Here is a 12,954-nt window from a genome sequence, read left to right on the forward strand (position 1 = left end):
ATTGAAGCACACACTGGTTTAATATACAGAGTCAGCTTGTCTGAGTTCCTATCCCAATTTCACCACCTTACTAGCTAGGTGGCCTCGGGTACTATTTAACCTCTTTGAGCCTCAGTTTCTCCTCCTGTAAAATGGGAATAACAGTAGTTGAGGTGGGGATTAAAAATGGTACTCTAGGGCTTCCCTGGTGGCGCAGTGGTTGAGAGTCCGCCTGCCGATGCAGGGGATGCGGGTTCGTGCCCCGGTCCGGGAAGATCCCACATGCCAGCGGAGCGGCTGGGCCCGTGAGCCATAGCCACTGAGCCTGCGCGTCCGGAGACTGTGCTCCGCAACGGGAGAGGCCATGGCAGTGAGAGGCCCTCATACCGCAAAAAAAAAAAAAAAAAAGGTACTCTATGTAAATTGCTCAATTAGTGTTGCTTTTGGTGATGTTGATGATGCTTATGATGGAACAGGTTTGAGAGTAGTCTAGTCACATGGAGCTGGTACTGATGAGCAGCTCTGCCTCTTGCTTCCAGTGTATCTTTGAGCAACTTACCCTCTCTCATTTTCAGTTTTCTCATGTACAAATGAGGGTAATTATAGTTATCTGGTAGGCTTGCTGGAGTAGAGTATTACAAACTGTTTAGCACAGAGCTGTGTACACAAGGCACTCAGTGAATAACAGCAATTATTATGAAAACCAAAAATTGATGTAGTTTACCTATATAGGACAAATATCATACAAAATAATATTCTCTGTTACCATGCTCTTCCACTCCTTCCTGTGGCCTTAAACAATGCTATTTCCTGAACTCAGGCCAAGTTCTGATACCAAGAATTCCAATATATAAAAATAACCAATATTTTTTGTTTTGTTTTGTTTTGTTTTGTTTTGTCAGCACTGCACGGTTTGCAGGATCTCAGATCCCCAGCCAGGGATTGAAGCCTGGCCATGGCAGTGAAAGCCTGGAATCCTAACCACTAGGCAACCAGGGAACTCCCTATTTTGTATTTTTTAATATCTAGATTTCATGAGGTTTTATATCTGGAAATTTGAAAATCTTTGTTGTTGTTATACTAATTTTATTTGCCCATGTTGGATTTAACTCAGAGTCCACATTTTTGTTTTCTTTTTTTTTCTTCTTTCTTCCTCCTCCCCTTATTCCACCCTTCTGATTTTCCTTCCTCCCCTCCTTCTTTATAATTACATATACCTCCAAACTGTCTTCCATGCCACTCTCTATAGCACGAAAGACTAGATCCGTATTGTGGAAGAGCGGCTCTGAGAATGCAGCATTGAAGCTAGCACTGACCTTTCTTGGCTTCCATGTGCCCATCTAAATGATTATCTCCTCTGCCACACAGAGGCTACCATTGCTCTAATTATTGCTTTCACTCTCATTTCTGTCTAAGCTTTACATTCTTCCAATGCACTGAATATTAATTTCAGGTTGCAAACATTCGATAATTTTTAACCCATGCTTTTTTCTTCAATGCTACTGTAAACATATTAGCTTCACATTCTCTATTGTTTACAAATTTAAAATATTAATAAAATTAATATTTTATTTCTAGAGAAGAAAAAGTACCAGTGATGTTGATGTTAATGTTAAGATTAACAGCTCTTGTGTGGGGCATATTATCTCTTTTTCTGAAGAGGGGAGGGTCATTTTGAGGTTTGGGGAGAGAATCCCATCTTCAGGCATGTTTGGTGAGGTTCTCGGAAGAGCAAGTGTGGGAGGAGGGAGTACCATGAGCTTGTAGGGGGTGCAGATTTGTGGTCAGCATTCTTGGCCCTTCCGGGGAGTGGGGACACAGTTGTGCATATCCATTCTCGGGCGGCAAGATGGCATAATGATTAAGAGCACAGGCTTTGGAGACCGATAAAGCTGGCTTCAAGAACTAGCTCTATCACTTGCTAGTTGCATGGCCTTGTATAAATTACTTAACTTCACCAAGCCTTGGTTTCTTCATCTGTTAAGTTGGAACAGGAATAGTACCTTTCCTTAAGGGTCATTGTGATGACTGAGTGAGAATACCTGGAAAACATTTAGCACAGTGCCAGGCACAGGGTAAATGTAGTAAATGTTTGGTATTGTTATGGCTATTTTATTATTATTATATATATATTTTTTTGCGGTACGCGGGCCTCTCACCGTTGTGGCCTCTCCCGCCTCAGAGCACAGGCTCCGGACGCACAGGCTCAGCGGCCATGGCCCACGGGCCCAGCCGCTCCGCAGCATGTGGGATCTTCCCGGACCAGGGCACGAACCCGTGCCCCCTGCATCGGCAGGCGGACTCTCAACCACTGTGCCACCAGGGAAGCCCTATTATTATTATTTTTATTAATTTCTATAATTTAATAATTTAGTTTAGTTCCAGAACGAGAGTTTTTTCACTCCTCCAATCAGTCATGTGATCCTTGACTTCAACCCCTGGCTTTAAAATGGGAAGCTGTTATTTCTTCTCATGTGTTTTTCTATGTTTGTTTGACTATAAGGAGGATAAATCATCTTCTTCCTTTTCTCCTCACTCTTTTTCTAGTCCATTTAAATCTAATAAAACTCTGCCTGGTGTAGGTTTCACTCTAAGGCATATAGACATCAGAAGAAAGTGGTTGCTTGCTCCTGCCATTTGAAACATGGATTTGGACACAGTGGAGCCCTGCTGGATGAGACAAAGTTCTAGAACTCTCAGGGACTTGACTGCATGGGTTTGAAGGACTCAGCAGTCTCAGTCTCACTAGGGGTGATTTTGTTTTTGGAGCCTGGGGAGTTTGATGGGGATATTTTTGCTCTGGTGGCGGGGGACTCCCCAGACATCTGTGTGACTTTCCTGGAGGCCTCTTTCTCCTATGTTTTTTTTTTTTTTGCGGTTTGCGGGCCTCTCACTGTTGTGGCCTCCCCTGTTGCGGAGCACAGGATCCGGACGCGCAGGCTCAGCGGCCATGGCTCACGGGCCCAGCCGCTCCGCAGCATGTGGGATCTTCCCGGACCGGGGCACGAACCCGTGTCCCCTGCATCGGCAGGCGGACTCTCAACCACTGTGCCACCAGGGAAGCCCCTTCCTCCCATGTTAATCATATGCTGGGATGTGAGAGGACCATCCTCTCAGTCCCTACCCGGCCCTTGTCAGCAGCATGCGAGCTGGGAGAAGTGAGCGTCAGCCTCTGGCTGAAACCAAGAGATGGCAAGGAAATGGAAGCCTGACAACACACATGGGCAAGATCAGTACTGAAGCTGCAGGCCTGAAATCACAGTGTGTGCGCCGGAATATTTTTGGCTTTAATTATCTGTGATTGCTTCATCACTTCAACCTATTTTTGTGAATATATTTTTTACTTACAGAGTGCTTTCACATTAAGTAGAAAAACCCAGTCTTTCCTTCCCTATGTTTTTCCTTTACTCTCATAAGGCTATCACATTCACAACACTTCTGACACTCTGGTCACCAGATGTGTGTGTTTTTTCTCCCCACCAAGGATTTCTCTGATACCAGTGGGTGTTCTACAATGTAACTCAATTCTGATACTAGCTAACTGGAGACAGTATCAGATCCCACAGGTTAAGAGCTCAGTCCCACAAGACTGTACCCCACACCCCCACTTCAGATGCCAATCACAAGTAGTAGGTCCCCAGCTCACCCACAGCTTCTGTCAGGTTTGGCTGTAAGTCAGAGGTTCCCACAACCCCTTCTTTGGGTTCCACTGATTTGCTAGAGCTGCTCACAGAACTCAGGGAATCACTTATAAGTAAGAGGTATGACAAAGGATACAGATGGACAACCAGATGAAAAGATACATAGATCGAGGTCTGAGAGTTTCCCAAGCACAGGAACTTCTGACCCCGTGGAGTTGGGGTATGTCACCAACCTGGAAGCTCTCTGAACTCCATACTTACTGGGATTTTTGTGGAGGCTTCATCACGTAGGCATGATCAATTATTAACTCCATTTCCAGCCCTTCTTTCTTCTCAAGAGAATGGGGGGTGGGATGAAAATTCCAAGCTTCTAATCATGGCTTGGTCTTTCCAGTGACTAGCCCTCATCCAGGAGCCCACCCAATGAGTTACCTCATTAGAACAAATCTAATGTCACCTCATTAGAACAAACTCCTATCACCCAAGAAATTACAAGGGGTTCAGGAGCTCTGTGCCTGAACAGAGGGCTGGGGGCAGAGACTAATGTATTTTCTATCATCTCACACACATATGCCAACTGGCATGATCCTCACAATAGTCTTTTGAGGCAGGCAGGGTAGGCCTCAGCCCTAAGTGACAGAGAAGAAAACTAAAGCTTTCTCCAGTTAATCTTTCTAGTAAGCGGCAATGCAGTTTCTGGCTCCCGGTCCCATTGTTTAGAGTGTTTTTGGCTGGGCTGATTGTGTTCTTCTAGGTAAGCACTATGGTATGGCTTGAGGCCTGCTGGGACAATCTCCAGGCACCAAACTACTTCTGCTTTTCTGCATCATCTTCTGAAATTCTATCATTTTGAATCAATCATACATTTGATTTAGCCATACCTCTCCAAGCCCTCTCTTACCAAATGCAAAGGGGTAGGTAAATAATAAATGGTAAATCAGTTTGCCAGATTACTTTCTCTCTTGACAGCTAGCTGAGATCAGGGCAGTTAGGGATGGAAATGTAGATGATAGATGGAGAGAGGGAACCTCTGGAGTTTGAAGGGCTCTCTGAGAAGGGGAGGCCTAGGAAGGTGTATTGGTTTTCTATTGCTGTGTAAGAAATGACCACAACTGTAGTAGCTTAAAACAGCACAGATTTATTATCTCACAGTTTCTGTAGGTCAGGAGCCCAAGGATGGCTTAGCTTTGTCCCCTGGTCAAGGTTACAAAGCTGCAATCAAAGTGCTGGCTGGGCTGCATTCCTTTCTGGAACTTGGGATCTTCTTCCAAGCTCCCATGGTTGTTGGCAGGATTCAGTTCCTTATGGTTGGAGGACTGAAGCCCTCTGCTCCCAGAAGCTGGCTGCAGCTTCCTGCCACGTGGCCCTCTCCACAGGCAGTTCATATCATAGCACCTGCTTCTTCAAGGCCAGCCACAGATTTTCTCTCTCAGGTCTCTAAGATGTAGTGTTATATAGTGTAAATATGATCATGGGGGTGACATTTTGAGATTTTACCTAAAAAATCTAGATCTTTCAGTGAAGCTGGGCCTACATTCTCACTGGCAAACAGCTGGTAGGAGCTGAGTAGTACCAGTAGGTAGTAGCTTGGCCATGAAAGGACCTTAGTTTCCTGTAGGATCCCTGCCTTCCACGGATGCCATATCTGCACTGCCATGCCCTGCTTCGGTCATTCACTGTACCCTTCCGTCTCTCATGGGTATTGGCGTTTGTGACACAGGATTACATTCTTGAAGAAACTGAGAAAGTGTATGACTCCAGGAAATGGAATAAGGAGGCTGTAATTGAAGAAAGGGGGTGGGGCTGAAGCAACTATGACCCTATACCCTCTCATATGTCTAATCATAACACCAAAAAAGGTTGGACTGAACATAACTGGGTTTGTTCCTGGCTCTGCACTCACATGTGTGGATTTGAGTCTATAATTTCACCTCTCTGAACCTCAGTTTCCTCATCTAGAAAGCCTTCCCTTCCCCCAGAGTTTCTGATTCAAATAGGCTGGGGTAAGGGACTAGGAATCTATCATTTTGACAAGGGCCCAAGGTGATTCTTCATGGTCAGGCAAGTTTAGATGACAAGTCCACTCACAACTGGGCACTGGCCAGCAACTCAGGAAATAAGAGCCAGTTCTTGGCATTGACAGTTAGGGCTCATCTAAGCAGGCTAGAATTCATGGAAATATTTCAGCTCCAGAAGGAATATTCTCAAGGAGAAAATATTGAGAAGTTAAGAATCTAGGAAACTTAGTCAGAAACCAAACCATATAGACTGGGCCATCATGGTGGAGCAGGGGAAGCATGGATGTAGTACACAGGGTCCCCCAACCACTACTACCTCCTTCTCACTCCCCAGTAGCTGGCTTCCTACACTCCATAGATGTAGCTGCCTACTGGGTCAGTGCAGAGGCTGAACATTTGCATCTTATGTCTCAAAATATTTTGTAAACTGCTGCTGGGGCAAAGCTATGCAGCCCAGTAAAAATCAGGGGCTCAGTAAATGTTGATTGAATAAGGGAATCAATAAAAAGTAAATGTTTCCTGAGGTCTGGTACTTGGTACCACTTTGATGCACTCTCCCACTCTTTTTTTTTTTTTGCGGTATGCGGGCCTCTCACTGTTGTGGCCTCTCCCGTTGCGGAGCACAGGCTCCAGACGCGCAGGCTTAGTGGCCATGGCTCACGGGCGCAGCCGCTCTGCGGCATGTGGGATCTTCCCGGACTGGGGCACGAACCCGTGTCCCCTGCATCGGCAGGCAGACTCTCAACCGCTGCACCACCAGGGAAGCCCGCTCTCCTGCTCTTAATCTCTCTGAATGTCTCTGAGAACATGGAGAGAAGTTCTCCTCTGTCTCTCCACACACTCTACTGAGCTGAGTGCTATCTGTAGAGAGATTATAGTTAATGAGGGGCCCAATTTAGAAAAAATCTTTTATTTCTAGCCAAAAGCAAATAAGTGCCCACAATTTCCTGGTTTAAAAAATGCAATTATCATTTTTCATTGAAAAATAAATTCTTCTAGTTTCTAGAACACATTTTTCCCAACTAAGGAGAATTTCTAGTAACTTATAGGTGTGGAAAACCTCCCTGTAGGCAAACTTGATTTTATCATTACACTGTCATGTTTGAAAATATAAGAGAATTTTAAGTAGCCTAACACAAATGCTGATCTTTATAAAGCTTTGTGGTTAAAAGGGCATGAGATTTATCAATGTTGTGCAGTCTCTTCTTTCTAATCACACCTCAATAAGGCATGAAAACAAAAGACATTCGGAAGGACACATGCGCTTTATGAAGTCCTGCTTTGGGTGAGACTTTGCTTCCCCTAGGATATATTTTGGTCAGTTAGTTCATATATTTTTGGTCCTATCTCTTTCGAACACACAACATTGGTTTGGGTTAATAGCCCAAAAGAGCCTTTAAATATTTCATAGCTGTTAGTCCTGATGAAAACTCAACTTGTACCAAAGTTATCTTTTATTTATGGGCTTCTGGGGGCATCCATAGTGCTCCACGAAGCATGGGAAAGACAAGTTTATGCTCTGGGCCTTCTGTGAGTGCTTGGCATTTAGATAGCAGTGACAGGTAGGAGTGTGAGTGGCTTTGTGAGTTATTTGGAATGATAGCCTCCTGGTTGGAATGACATGCTGTCCTGCTTGGGGGAAAATGATTTCACAGGGTATGGTCACTGGTCACTGCATTTGGAATCATTTTTCTGGAAGTGGTGATGAGCATTTAAGGGACAGATAGATTGGGAGGATAGATGGGAAAAAGAAAGGCATTTGAAATGAGGGAAACTGCATGACCAAGGCACAGATGTGCTGTATCTGGTATATTTGGGGAACATATTTGGAGGAATAGCATTAGATGAGGCTGAGTGGTATAGTGGGCCTGGATTATGAAGAATCTGGAGAGGCAGGCCTTGCCATTCTAGCAAATGGAAATAAAAGGTTTTCTATGGAAGGTTTCTTTTTTTAAAATTATAGTTGATTTACAATATTATTTTAGTTTCAGGTGCATAGCATAGTGATTCAATATTTTTATAGATTATACTTCATTAGAAGTTATAAAATAATGGCTATCATTCCCTGTGCTGTACAATATATTTTTGTTGCTGTCTATTTTATCCATAGTAGTTTGTATCTCTTAATCCCATATCCCTACCTTGCCCCTCTCCACTATGGAAGGTTTCTGAGTAGAGAAATGCCATAATAGTAATTACTTTTTTTATTGAAGGATTACCATACACAAGTAATGATACAAGTTCTTCTATATACATTGACTCACAGCACCCCTGGAGTGTAAACACCATTTTCAGTACCTCATTTTTCAGATGAGGAAACTGGTCATTGTAAAGTGGCTGAGACAGGATTTGAATCCAAGCTGTTTGGCCCTACTGCCAATGCACTTAAGCAGTAGGCTATCTAGTACTCCTCAACTGGATAAATGATATCTAAGGAAGGTTAATCTCAGAGTTGATTGGAAGGGGGGAAAAAAATCTTGGTGGTGAGAAATCCAGTTAGGAGGCTACGGGAGTAATTCTAGGCATGTGAGAAACCATTCACATGTTTGCTTCCTGCCTCTCCGTCACTGATTTCATCCATCCCTACTAGTCCTATGCTAATTCCAGTCCTCATTGTTTTCTGCCTCCTGCCCTGCTCCCCAGCAATCCATTCCCCACTCTGCAGCAGAAGGATCTTTGTAAAAGCAAATTGGAGCATGTTGCTCCCTTGATTAAACCTTCCAGGTAAAATCCAAACTTTTCATGAGCTGGCTCTCATTTCTTTTCAGCCCCATTTCTAGGCACCTGCATAATTTCACACCAATAAACATCAGCTGGTATTATTATCCCATCACAACCCACTTATCACACCACTGTATTTGCTGAATGAAGAGAATCAGTGAGTGGGAATGAGATTAAGATGGATATGTGTGCTCGCTTCGGCAGCACATATACTGAAAATTGGAACCATACAGAGTAGATTAGCATGGCCTCTGCTCAAGGATGACATGTAAATTCATGAAGCCTTCCATATTAAAAAAAAGAGAGAGAGATGGGTATGGTTAATAGGCAGATGTCTGATTTTAACATTTTCTCCCCACCTGCAGGCCTGAGGCAAAGAAACCCAGAGGAAAAAAGATCTGCCTTTTTATTCTGGGGCCTCTGCAACTTTTCCTTCCAGAACCTATCTAGCAAATGTTTTCCCTCTTATAGCAGCCCTTTTGGGGGGTCTGTTTCCTGGTCTCCATCCTGCGTAACTGCCTTGACCGCTGGCTCTGCTGCCTGGAAGCCTGGGGCTTGGCCACGCTTACTGCAGCTCCAGCTCCAGGAAGCCAGCCCCAGAGCCTCTCGCCCCTCTGCTGCCTTGGGAAGGGGATTCAGATCATTTCAAGGAAAAAGGAGAGGATGATTCAAAGATGAGTAGACAGTTTCAAGATGGCTGACTCAGAGGATGACTCAGAAGAAAGCTGGAGGGGTAAGGAGGGAGGACAGTAGCTGTGATGGTAAAGTGCAGGGAGGCCTCTGGAGGCTTCAAGGCTGGACTTCAGTCCCATTTCCTGACCTCAGGCATGACCCTCAACTGTCCCAAGTCTCAGCTTACTCTCCTCAAGTGGGGCCAATCACAGCATCTGCTGTACAATAGTATCTTGAAGGTTAAAGGGAAAGTGACCCTCAGGCACTCAGCGTGATGGTGCATCACAGGAAGCACCCTCCAAAAGTCAGCTGTCATTGCTTTAAGTGGGAAGTGACAATAAAAGGGTGTGGCCTAAAACAGGGAGTTTCAAACCTTTTGGTATCTGGAGGGCCCCTTAGGCTCGTAAATGTTATTGAGGACTTCAGAGAGCTTTTGTTTATATGTTTGTTATATCTAGTGATACTTACCACATTAGAAACTAAAACTGCAATGTTTAAAAATATTTATTAATTATGTAAGACCAATAATAAACCCATTGTCTGTTAACATATTTTTTTAAATGGGAAATAATAAGTTTTTCCAAGACAAAAATAATTAGAAGAGTGGCATTGCTTTACATTTGTGTAAATCTCCTTAATGTTGGGCTTAATAGAAGACAGCTGGATGATTCTGTAGTCCGGTGCAGCACCACATTCCGGTAGCCTCTGGATAACTCCACTATACTCCTGTGAGAGAATGAGCGTTAAAAAGGCAAATAACATTTGGTGCTGTTATGAAATAGTTGTGACCTCAAAGTCTGCCTGGAGTTTCAGGGATTTTCCAGGGGTCCCCAGACCACACTATGAGAACCACTAACCTAAAAGATCATTTTGAAAAAGATTTTGTTTTCAATCTGTGAATAAAGATAATGCCATAAAATGAGATTATATATCACCTCCATCAAATGGGCAAAAATTAAAGAGTCTGCCAATATCAAGTGTTTCTGAGGATGTGAAACATCAGAAGCTCTCACCCTGTGTAGCACAGCTATAAATCGGCTTGACTGTTGTATTAGGCATTACCAAACTTCTCTTTAAAGTTAAAGTCGCTCGTACTCTACCACCCAGCTATTCCACTCCTCAGGAGAATTAAGAAACAAATGATGATATCTCTATATAACAGAATACTACAATTAAATACTAAAATGAACAGTAATGGTAATAGAAGAGTACAATAGTAGTAATGTGATATATTCACATAATAGAATGCTGCAATTAGAAGTGAATTCACTAGAGTCATGTTAATATGAGTAAATCTCAAAAATGATGTTGCGCAAACACTGAGTAAAAGACATGCAAGTCCAGAGTAACATTTATGTAAAGTCTGAAAATGCCAAACAGAAGTACATATTGCTGATGGGCACATACTTACGCAGTGAAAATACACCATCGCGCAAATTCAGGACAGTGGTCGCCCCTGAATAATGAGGACAGGCAATGAAATCAGGGAGGATTTTGGTTGGGGAGGCTTCAGATATACCTGTAATGTTTTATTTATCTATTTTAAAAATCTGAATTTAAAATGTTTTGTTTAAGCGTTTATTTAGGTGGGAAAGCAAATATGGCAAGGAAACAAGGCCATGACAATAAAAAATGAAAACTCACTGCAAAAAGCCTATGGGCAAATGACACCCTCAACTCCTTCCATCACACTGACTGTGAGGTCAGGGTCCACGTAGGAGCAGCTTGGTTCCAAAGGCTCATTTGTAATTGATTCTTTGGTGTTTTCCATGGGTTTTCCCATGGATACAGTTAATTAAGTTGCCTAGACTAGGTCATCTGCCCGGCCCACAGAAACCTATTAACTTCACAGCCTTCCTGACCAATAGAAAGGGATCAGCAGGGTTGAGAAAGTGTTTCCTGGGAAAGTTTGTTCTGACTTAGCCAGGAGCAGATCCTCTCCTGGACGTCCTCGGCCTGACTCACCTTCTGCTTCCCTTTGCAGCCAGGTTTTGAGAGAGGGGATTCTCACATTTCTGAGCTAGTCAAGCTTGGCAGGGGTAGGATAAATATCTGGCAGCACAGTATGGGATATGTGGTTCTGTGGGTAGATTGTCTGGGAATTTGGGGCCAAGGGATGTGGGGGCGGGGGAAACCTGTCAGCCCAAATCTCTGAGTTGGAATAACTCTTGATCTTTGGTCAGCTTTAGAGTTACCTCACTGATTTTCTACTAAGACCTCTTTTACTTTCTCTTTTACTGACAATCTGGTTGTTTCTGACCTGTTTCTCTCCTATCTGTTCCACTGTAGAAAAAGACCACAGTCCCACAGAGTCTCCTGGGTCCTTGACAGTGGACACTCTGCTACTAGTGACTCCAGAATTTCCTTATAGGCAGGGTTTAGGGTGCTGACTTGGTGGAGAAGAAGGATTTGAAGATATGTTTATGTACCATTTAAAAAAAGATGGAGGTGACGTCAATGTCTTATTAAATAGGGTGGGAACTGGTGGAGAGGTGGAAGCTGAGGCTCAGATACCTACCGCTCCCCACTCCTGCTCCACCCGCCCCTCCCCCAGCATTCTTACCCAACTCAACAGGAGTTAATTCTCCTTCTTCCCCTCCTCCACTCTTCTCAGTGTCTGAACTAGCATTCAGCTTGGGGCTTGGGGAAAAAGGCACTGATAAAAGTAAAGAGCAAAAGGAGAGTTAAGAATTTTAAGAATTCTCTGAGTCTCCAATATGAGTTGGTCCTGATATTCATTGAAACATAGGTCCAGTTCATTAAAGTACGTTTTAAATTTACAATTTAAATTTGTCTTAAACAACAGTAATAACAGATAAAAAGACACTACTCATCATTCCAACTCAAGTGCTCTCATTTTTGGACATTCCTTTCAGTCCTTATTACCTTGATATGTTTGTATGGCTATAGGTTATAGGGGTACAGTAAGTGCCCTACATACAAACGAGTTCCGTTCCGAGAGCAAATTCGTGAGTCCAGTTTGTTTGTAAGTCCAACAAAGTTAGCCTAGGTACCCAACTAACACAATAGGCTATATAGTACTATACTGTTATAGGTTTATAATACTTTTCACACAAACAATACATAAAAAAACACAAAAAAAATCAAGAAAACATTTTAAATCTTACAGTACAGTACCTTGAAAAGTATAGTAGTACCAGCTACATCACCACTGCTTTTACACTTGATTCCAGACACCCTGGACTTGAAATAAAGATACTGTACTACTGTACTCTATGCAGTACTGTACAGTAAAGTACACAAGAGCACAACCACTTGTAGAGGATGCACGCACATGACAATGTACGCCAGACACGTGAACTAACTTACGTGATTGGCTGTGCAAAGCACATTTGCATCTTTGAAAGTTCGTAACTTGAAGGTTCGTATGTAGGGGACTTAATGTATATGCTTTTCATCTTACTATTCTCACTTATTATATACACATTTCTTTATGATCCTACCTAGTCCTCAGACTTTTTTTTTTCTTTTGGAAGCAGCTCTATTTTTCCAGTTTTATTGAGATATAATTGATACACAACTTTGTATAAGTTTAAGGTGTACAACATAATAATTTGATATATGTGTATATTGAGAAATGATTACCATAATAAGTCTAGTTAACATCTATCACCACACATAGTTACAATTTTTTTGTGATGAGAACTTTTAAGACCTACTCTCTTGACAACTTTCAAATACACAATACAGTATGCGTGTGCATATATATATATATATACACACACACACACACACACGCACACACACACACACACACACATATAGTCACCAAGATGTACACTACCTCTCCAGGACTTATTTATCTTATAACTGGAAGTTGGTATCCTTTGACTTGCTTCACCCATTTTGCCAACTCCCCAGTCCCTGCCTGTTCTCTGTTTCTATGAGTTTGGTTTTTTTAG

At 42.9% G+C, this 12,954-nt stretch overlaps 1 protein-coding gene and 1 non-coding gene across 4 annotated transcripts in view; both read left to right on the plus strand.

The window, feature by feature from the left end:
* The window catches only part of KLF7 (KLF transcription factor 7), a 445,941-nt gene that overhangs the window by 32,041 nt on the left and 400,946 nt on the right, over positions 1-12,954 (plus strand). The gene's annotated exons all lie outside the window — the stretch shown is intronic.
* LOC115852923 (U6 spliceosomal RNA) lies at positions 8,548-8,655 on the plus strand. Its single transcript, XR_004039313.1, has one exon. It is a non-coding gene; the product is annotated as a U6 spliceosomal RNA (small nuclear RNA).

Source organism: Globicephala melas, chromosome 7 (genome assembly GCF_963455315.2).
Source record: "Globicephala melas chromosome 7, mGloMel1.2, whole genome shotgun sequence".
Classification (NCBI taxonomy): domain Eukaryota; kingdom Metazoa; phylum Chordata; class Mammalia; order Artiodactyla; family Delphinidae; genus Globicephala; species Globicephala melas.